The sequence below is a fragment of the Megascapheus bottae genome, chromosome 28 (assembly GCF_031878675.1).
Source record: "Megascapheus bottae isolate mThoBot1 chromosome 28, mThoBot2.hap1, whole genome shotgun sequence".
Lineage (NCBI taxonomy): Eukaryota > Metazoa > Chordata > Mammalia > Rodentia > Geomyidae > Megascapheus > Megascapheus bottae.
The window spans coordinates 4268837-4278388 of NC_143536.1; the positions used below are offsets into that span (position 1 = coordinate 4268837).

Consider the following 9552-nt stretch of genomic DNA (forward strand, 5'->3'; position numbering starts at 1 on the left):
CTCGTTTCCGACACTGGTGAAGAGAGCCACCGGCGCTGGCACACGGGTTTGTACATGATTGCATGTTTGTTTTTATGTGGTGCATCCTGAGGCTGGTGATTGCTGAGTGATTTGGTAGTGTTCATTAGAAGTCCACCACATTTCTGTGTCCACTCTGGCTGTGCCATGTTGACTTCCAGGTGCGCCTTGAGTTTACCCACACCTGCTTATATCAGGTTTGGGGTTTGGGGTTTGGGGTTGTTATTCCTGGTTGTGGCCATGGGTGGGTGTGCCCGGGTCTCGCACATGCCACCACTCATTTCTTAGTGGCCTACAGCTTCTAGAAGGCCTGTTTCAGTTGACATGCCTGTTCACGAATTTTGCCTGATTTTCACTTGGGTTATTTTCTGTGGTTGAATTCTGAGAGTTGGTTATATAATCGAGAGGGCAGATTACATAACTCTGGCAGATACCTGATGGGCGAATCTTTTCTCCGTGTTGTTCACAGCGTCTCCTTTCCTAGCCACTGCCCTGCCTGCCTGCTTGCCCTTCTCCTTCCTCCAGAAGACCCAATGTTCCTTCCACAGGGCCTTTGTGCATGCTGTGTCCGGGGTCTGGAATGCCTTTCCCCCTGCCTCCAAATTACAGAGCCATGCTGTTTTTTTTGTGTGTGTGTGCAACCCGGTTGTGGTGTTTCTGGTGGGGGGCCTGGGGTGTGTCTCAAAACCTATGGCCTAGTGTTTGTGGAAAGGGTTTAAGAGCACTTTTTTCTTTTTGAAGTGTGACTATCCAGTTTTTGTGAATCAGGTTTTCCTCCCGCTCTAGCAATCTAAAGAAATGCTTTTTCTTTTCCTTTTTCTTTTTTTTGTACTGGTCCTGGGGCCTGAACTCAGGGTCTGGGCCCTACCCTTGAGCTTTTTATGCTCAAGTCTAGTGCTCTACCACTTGAACCTTAGCACTATTTCTGGCAGTTAATTGAAGGTAAGAGTCTCATGGACTTTCCTGCCCAGTCTGGCTCTAAACTGTGATCCTCAGATCTTTCCTCCTTAGTTGCTAGGATTACAGGTGTGAGCCACTGACACCCGGCTTGGTTTCTTTATTTAAAAAATCAAATGAGCATCTGTCTACACAGAGACCTGGCGGGTTCTGTGTCCACCCATCAGACGGTGTGACTGGGCTCTGGTCTTGCGTTCTGGTCACCCATTGACTTTCCCTCTCGAGGCCTGGTCTGGATGGCACTGAGGTGTGACACTGGAGGGAGGGGACACAGCTTCCGGCGCCAGTCCTGGCGTCCATGGATGTGGTATGGCGGCCTGCCTCCCACAGCTCCTCCCGCTTGTGGCTGAAGCACTGTGGCCAAGAGGACTTTGTTTTCCTGGGCTGCAGGATGTGGTTCTGGCTGCGCCCCCAGCCGGGCCCTCGTTCTTCTTCTTGGCACCAGTATGGGCAGAAGCCAGCTCCACCTGTCCACAGACATACACAGTAGGTTTTCAGTGATGAGTGAATGAATGAAAGAATGGGAGAGCACCCGTGTCTCTGGGTGTGGTTGTCCTCACCCAGGTGCCTCTTGAGCTCCATTTATGGTGGAGAAGCAGCGCCTTGTTCTCTCCGGCCCTCAAGTGGCCTTGTTTCACAACATTGACTTGCAGGGACCCTGTTCCATAGGCTGGGGGTGGGCTACTTTAATTCTATGTCTACAGAGACTTTATACAGTGATCATAATAGAGAGGCTGAATTTACTTGGGGGAAAATAGTGTCGCTTTCACCATGGCAGTCAGAGGGTTAGGAAACAGTAGCAGAGTCCTGACCGAAGTGGACCTGCCTGCAACAAGCGGGAGCCAGGCTAAAGCTTAACAGGTGCTGGAGACAAAGTGACAGAGTTAGAACTCTCCCTCTCCCTCCCTCTTCCTCCCTCCCCCTCCCTCTCCCCCTCTCCCCCTCTCTCCCTCTCTCTTTTCCCCTTTCCCTCTGCCCCCTCTTCTATCTCCTTCCCTCCCTCCATCGTTCCTCTCCCTCCCCTCCTCTGAAGGGTTGGGGAGCGGCAGCTCAGGGGTGGGTGTTGTGGACGGACATGGAGATCCCACCTACCTTTCTGATCCTAAGTGGATCTATAGACCCAGTGTTAATTAAATCCCCAAAGTACTTTTCTTTAAGTTAGACTACTGAAAGAGCTTGCTGGGAAGGGGAGACTGCGCATGCGGCCGCTGTCAGGGTGCTGTAGAAAGCCGGGAGACAGAGCGAGATGGGGGGCAGTGCTGACACGCCACGGCTGTGCAGTGAGTGATCACGGGTGGGGAGTGGACATGGGGTGGACTCACGTGGACAGTGCTGGGTCATGTCGAAGTCAGAGCACAATGCAAGAGATTCTACCACACTGCACAATGGCAACGGAAAACTACAATTGTTTCTTTCTGGAATCTTCTGGACATTGGGACTGAAGTTCTGCAGTCCTGAAGTTACTGATGGTTTTGGGCACTTCTGCCACTCAGGGCGCTGGGATGGGTGGTGGGCATGGGGCCAGTGTGGCTAAGCTCAGAGAAACCCCATTTACAGAGGAAGAGGAGCAGTATGGCTTGTGGGCCAGAATTTACCAGTCGCAGACTGTGATATGCATGTATTCAACAGCTATCTGGTCCAGAGGTTGTTCTCTGTGTGTGTGTGTGTGTGTGTACCTCTGTGTGTGTGTGTGTGTGCACGTGTGCACGTGTGCGCGTGTGCACATAAATTCTTTTTGTTCAAAACATTGCCTTCAAACCTCCCCTGCCTTGATGTCTTCTATTTGGGGGTGAGTTGCTCTTTCCATGTAGCTCACGCGGACATGAGACCCAGCTCAGAACCCTGTGCACCCCATTTTACGTTCACTGAATGCTGTCAAAGAGCTCACCCCAAGAGCTCCATGGCTATACACAGGAGTTGTACTTCACGCCTGCTGTGTCCCCTGCCTGGATCCCCCTCCGCACGCACCTTCTAGAGCAAGCCCAGGCTGGGAGTGTGGCCTAGTGGTAGAGTGCTTGCCTAGCATGCACAAAAACCCAGGTTCAATTCCTCAGTACCACATACACAGAAAAAAAGCCAGAAGTGGTACTGAGGCTCAAATGGTAGAGCTCTAGTCTTGAGAAAGCCCAAGGACAGTGCCCCCGGCTCTGAGCTCAAGCCCAGGACTGGCAAAAAAAAAAAAAAATAGAACAAGCCCAGGCTGAGCTGTTTTCATTTCTTGCAAGGATGTTTTTATAGAAGAAAATCAAGTCAGCACACGGGTATCTATGGGCCCGCTGCATGTGGTGGGGGGGAGTGAATTAATCAGGCCAGAAAGTAGAGGGCGGGAGGAGAGGGCATTTTATCAAACTGTGGTGCCCTGGGAGCCCCAAGATGAAAGACATCACCCCCCCCCAGGCTTTAACTATTGGCTGGTGGAGGGGTTGGATGTTTGCTTTTGTGTTATGGAAAGCCATCGGATAATTAATGCTGCTGAAAGGAGATTGTTCCATCGGCGTCAGCTGGGCTGGGTGCCCCCCACCCCCCAGTCTGGAATCTTATGGGAAGAAACAAATCAGAGAAAAAACTTAGACACCCGGAGCCCCTGCCAGTTCCTCCCCATAATAAATAATGTCGTCCCAGAGACCAGACGGCCTCAGACGGGTAAGGGGCCCTGGCTGCAGACACTCATCTTTGGCCCAGGCCTGTGGCGGCCATGGTGGGAGGGGGGAGGGCTCCCAGCCCCACCCACCCTCCCAAGGCTGTGGCTTTTTAAAATACATCTAATTTTCTTGTTATTATTAAGGTGGGATTCTTATTAAGAGGGGCCGCCACTTTATACGGCAATGAGTACATTTCTTTATGGACAGTGTCCCCCCTTCCTTCCTCTCCCCCCACTTACAAGGCCTGTAGTTCATCTCCACATGGCTGGTGTGTGCCTGCGCTCGCCTCCCCCCTGCCCCCCAGGCTGCGGTTTTTAAACAACGCTTATTAGAGGAAGAAAGTCCTAAGAGGCCTTTGATATCTGCTGGGTTGTTTGCAGATCTTCCTCCTTAGACGCCATGGGGTCTGGTGGGCCTGGCTAGGCTGCAGGGGGGGGGGCAGGAAGGAACAAGTACACCCCAGGAAGGAATTCTCAGTGAGCCCCCATTGTCAGGTATGCTGGGCAATCTGGGCAGTGTGAGGGCCTGAGGAAACCGAGGCTGGCAGAAAGGAGCTCAGCAGGGATGGGAAGTCGTACAGTCTGGCCCCAAGACTGGTGGCATTCTTTAAAAAAAAAAAAAAAAAAAAGGAAAGAAGCCGGGCTCACACCTGTAATCCTAGTTACTCAGGAGGCTGAGATCTGAGGATTGCGGTTCAAAGCCAACCCAGGCACTAAAGAATGTGAGACTCTTTTTTTTTTTTTAAATAAGAGCACAGGTTTACTTTATTTAATTTTCATTAAATTCTGGAGGGGTCCAGCATCACAGGGATTCAGTGTCCAATGGCTTTATCAGGAAGGTTGCTGCAGAATTTGGCACAAACCATGCCGCTGTTTCCATGGGCACGAGTTACCTTTCCCCAGATTACTCTAGTTTTATTAGGTTTGCCACCAGGAGTCACTGTGTTGTTTTTTGCTTTGTATACATAAGCACATCTCTTGCCCAAGTAGAAATTGGTATCACCTCGAGCATAAACGTCTTCGATTTTAAGGAGAACCATGTGCTCCTTTTGGTTCCGAAACCTCACTTATAACCAGCAAAAATGGCCTTGAACCACAGCCTTCCAGACATGTTGCCTTTTAGAAGTTCTGTTCCCAGCAGGCCTCTCCAAGGAATAAGAGCAAACCAGCCTGAGTTATTTGCCTCCAAAGTTTGCAGTGAGACCAAGAACAAGAGACTCTTATCTCCAATTAAGCTCTAGAAGGAGGAAAGTAGGGCTGTGGCTCAGGGGTAGAGTGGTAGCCTTGAGCTAAAGAGCTCAGGGACAGATCCCAGGTCCAGAGTTCAAGTCTCCCAACCGACAAAAAAAAGAAGAAGAAGAAGAAGAAAAGAAGTTGAAGTGAAACTCATAGATCAAGGATTTAGCCACTTGGAGGGCCGGGGAAATGGGTACATTTCTGTAATCCCAGCAATTTGGGAGGGTAAGATTGGAAGGATTCAGGCTGAGGGCCAGCCCTGGAAACAAGCACAAGATGCTATCTGAAAAGTAAAGCTAAAAAGGCTAAGGGAGTGGCTCAGGTAGTGAAGTACCAGCCTTGCACATGTAAGGCCTTGATTTCAAACCGAAGTCTCCCTCCTGTACCCCAAAAAGAAAACTGACCATTCCTCAGAGAGCAGTGCAGTGACCTTTGGAACAGCCAGAGTTGCACAATCTTCCCTTGTAGCTGGCTCCAAAATATGTTCATTTCCTTTTCGTTGTATTTACCAGAAGAAGAAATTAGCAGTCCCTTCCCCACACCCCACACTGTCCTCTTGCCCGCCACCTGCCTCAGGGACCAGCAATGTGTACCTCACCTGTCTTGGCCTTGCCTGAGCTGGACATTTTCCTTGTACACAGTCATTCAGCTTTGGAGTCTGGCCACTCTCACTGAGTGCCATGTTTGTGAGGCTGGAAAGTGGCCTCTTCCTCCTTTTCATGGCTGAGTAGTATTCCAAAGCGTGGGCCTTCCAGTGGTGCTGGTCCTGTCTCCTGTGGCTGCCATGTGGCTATTGAGAAGGAGGCAGCTGTGGGCCTGCAGATACAAGGAACTCGTTTGAACCCCAGTTTGCAGCCCTGTGGGTGATGCAGTTGTGGGCTTGTGTAGTGAATCCTGGCTTAATTTTGGAGAAGTCTGCACACTGTTAAGGGCTGACAGTTAGCTGTCATGGTAGACTGCAGCTGAGCTATCCACGTCCCAGCTTGTGCTGGGAGGAGGCAATGGGGGCACTGGCTGGCTGTTTCTGGCTGGTTTGTTGTTGTTTGTTTGTTTGCCAGTCCTGGGGTTTGAATGTGGGGCCTGTGTAATATCCCTGAACCTCTTTGAGCTCAAGGCTAGCATGCTACCACTTGAACCACAGCGCCACTTCCAGCATTTTCTGAGTAGTTTATTGGAGATAAGAGTCTCACAGACTTCTCTGCTTCGGCTGGCTTTAAACCACAATCCTCTGATCTCAGCCTCCTAAGTAGTTAGAATGACAGGCGTGAGCCGCCAGTGCCCCTGGCCTGGCCTTTTCAGGGAAAACTCACTCACTCATTCATTCATTCATTCATTCATCAAATTCATTGGCTGACCAGAGCTTTCTGAGCTCGTGGTGGCTCCTGGTCTGAGGGGGGACCCGAGGCCTGCGAAACAAGATGCCCAGGCTGGGCTGGGGGCGTTGCTCTGCTGCTGAGCCCCACCCAGAAAGCAGGAGGCTCTGAGTTCAACCCCCACTATCATGGTTGGGGGGGCTGGGGACATTTAGCAAGGACCCTGCAAACTCAAGTCACTGCAGATGCTCACGGTGGAGGATGGCGTGGGTGAGGCAGAAGCAGGGCTTCAGGGAATGGTGGAGGCTGCGGTGAATTGGAGCGTGGTGGCTCAAACAGCCCCTCCTGCATGCAGGCTGATTGCCAGGCAGGGGGTTTTGTGCCTCCAGTGGTGTCACAGGAAGTGACACTAGCTCTGCACAAGGCACTCAGCTCTGCTGTGCAGCCTTAGGCAAGTGTCTTAACCTTGCTGGTCCTGTGAAAAAGGCCTGTGTGTGGGCTCCATAGACAAGGCAGTAGCCTGAGCTGCAGACATGGTGGGGGTCAGCCCTGAGGACCCCAGCCAGCCACCATGTGGGGCTTGGCATGAAGGCCAGCAGATGCCTGCCCGGCCCTGGCACAGATGTATCTGCCAACTCCTGACGGAGTGGCGGGCTGGGAGCCGCTCACTTCATTGATAATTAAATTCAAATTAAGAGCGATTTGCATCTATCAGATGCCTGCTTGACAAGGTGTCGCTGTTCCCATCCAGGCCTGGGCGCTGGGAATTGGGGGTGCTGGGGGCGCAGGGGGGCTGCTGCCCGCCCTGGCTGTCACTGAGAGTCACGGCCACTGGCAGGTGGACCACGCGCTGTGCACACACCATCAGGACGCTCAGTCTCTCTGAGCCTCAAGTCCTCCCCACGCCCCAGTTCTGCAGAGGGGTCACCTTGCAGCAGGTGGCTCTGTCACCTTCCACTGCCTGTGAAGGATGAGGAGACCCTCACCCATCCCTGGTAACCTCCAGATCCCCGCCCAGGAAGAAGGCCCTGGCCCTGCTCCCTGAGCCCCGGGGCCTGCCGAGCATAGCTCCTGTGTGTGTCTGTGTACACGTGTGTACACGTACATGCACATACCGGTCCTGGGACTTGAACTCAAGGCCTGGGTGCTGTTCCTGAGCTTTTTCACTCGAGACTGGTGCTCTTCTCCTTGAGCCATCACTCCACTTCTGGCTTTTTGGTGGTTCGTGGCTGGTAAGGGTCTCCCAGACTTCTTGACCAGGCTGGCTTCCAACTGTGATCCTCAGATCTCGGCCTCCTCAGCAGCCGGGATTCCGGGGTGAGACCAGCCACATGGCCTTCCTTCGTGTAGGTGGCTGAGTGAGGGGTGGCTGGAGGAGATTTTCTGCTTCTCCGGCTTGGGGTGGGCTGCCCAGGGCCCATGGGGCCGGAGCCATCAGTGTGTGGGAAGAAAGGTGGTGACTGCGATGCTGCTTCTCTCCAGCGGACTGGTACCTCAGCTCAGGCAGCAGGGGGTCTGGGTCCACCCTGGGCCATGGCACCCTTCCTGGGCTGCCACTTGGTGGCAGAGAAGTGGCCGCTGTGTGAGGAGGTAAGTGAGGGCAATGCCCTCCCTCCCTCCCCCAGGTCATTTTAAACAGGCTGATTCTCTAAGAATGAGTCCTCCCGCCCTGAGATTGCCCATGTGTCACGGGCAGTGGGGCCATCTTCACTTTTGCTATAGGCAGACAGGCCTGGGTTCAAATCCCAGCTTTGCCCTGAACTTGCTGTGGGACCTTGATCAGCATTAGTGGCCAAGAGGCCTGCAGGGTGACAGTGGACCTGCCCCCGTGGCACCTGACTCTGTTTTGCCCTTGCTCTGTGTGGGGAGGTGGCTGAGCTGGGGACACAAGAGGACAAAGCTGGGCTGTGCTGGGGACAGGGACAGGCAGCAGCCTTGCTGTCACTTCAGTGCCCTATACCGCTTTGGAAATTACCTTTTCTGTCTGAGTTACAGCTCCACTGAGGAAGTGGAGCCAGGACCTGGGTGTGGAGAACACTTCGCTTGGAGAAATGTGCACCCGATGACAATTTCATTTTAAACCCAGTTTAGGGCTGGCTCAAAGCCAGAGCTGAAAGTCTTGTGACCTAGATGAATGTCACGGTCCTAGCACAGTGGCTCATGCCTGTAATCCCAGATACTCAGGACACTGAGACCAGAAGATCCTAGTTCTAAGGCAGTGGGCAGATAAATCTGAGAGATTCTTATCGCCATGGAACCGGCAAACAGCTGAAGTGGGGGTGTGGCTCAAGTGATAAAGCACGAAGCCATGAGTTCAAATGCCAGTACCAGCATATGCATGCACAAAAGGTCTCGCATGCAGTCCACGTGGGTCCCAGTGACCCCGAGGGTGGAGGTGGCCCCTGGTGGGGTCCCCATGGATTTCTGTACTATTCTGAGACAGTGGCACTGAGGAAGGGCCAGGCACACACCACAGAAGAAAATGGACACATTTACACACGCACACACATCCTGGAGTCTCAGTAGCCAGCACAAACATTGTAAAGCAAGGTACAATGGTCTAAAATATCATCTGGATTCAATCCATCTATCTAGTGTTCCGTCTAATTACTGTATTAGAAGAGTCTGCAGACCGTGTATTGAACATTATAAATGGAAATAAAATGATTCTGGTAATGGCTTAATAAAGGTGAGCTTGCTCTGTCTGTATCCATGGACCGTGGCCAGATTGATTTGTCAGGAAAGGAAAAAAGAAAGAGAGAGAGAGAGAAAAGAAAGAAGAAGGAAAGAAAGAAATGGACTTGTGTCACTGCACTTCAGGGACTGTGCATAGAATGTGTTATTCGTTCCTTTTATTAACAGCAAACTCTGCAGAAGGGCTGGAAAAACTGACAGCAGCCGTTCCATATTTTATAAAGCCGCTCCCGGCTGGTGTTTTGTCAGTTGGGATAAATCAAGGAGCCCTAGATCTCCTGGTGAGTTTGTAGCGAGGACTACATTTGAGGCCATGACTGCAGCCTCACACTGCGCCCGCTGCCGCTGCTGCCACCACTGGGGGAGGGTCTGTGGTCCAGGCAGGTCAGTCATTTGGGGCTGACCAATCAGGAGAGAGAGGGCCTCTGGTGCATCACCTTCCCTTTTCCCCAGTGCCTAGTTTTCTTCATGATCTCTGGAGCTTTCTGGAGTGATCATTCACCCCACACACACCCCCCCCACCCGAGACTTGCTGCAACCCTGCCTGATGGTGCCTCTAGCTCTGTGGCCACCATCCAGCGGCCAGTGAAATCTGCCACACACCCCACCTTCTCCTGAGGACCCCTCCTGGTGAAGGCGGGCACTGCATGGTTCCCACCCAGACTCTGCATTTCTTGCTCCAGTTGGAACAAC

At 52.4% G+C, this 9552-nt stretch overlaps 1 protein-coding gene and 1 pseudogene across 1 annotated transcript in view; one reads left to right on the forward strand and one right to left on the reverse strand.

Moving 5' to 3' along the window:
* Cux2 (cut like homeobox 2) overlaps positions 1–9552 on the forward strand; it is a 99894-nt gene that overhangs the window by 19390 nt on the left and 70952 nt on the right. The window lies entirely within an intron of this gene.
* On the reverse strand, positions 4396–4762 carry LOC150045015 (large ribosomal subunit protein eL33 pseudogene; annotated as a pseudogene).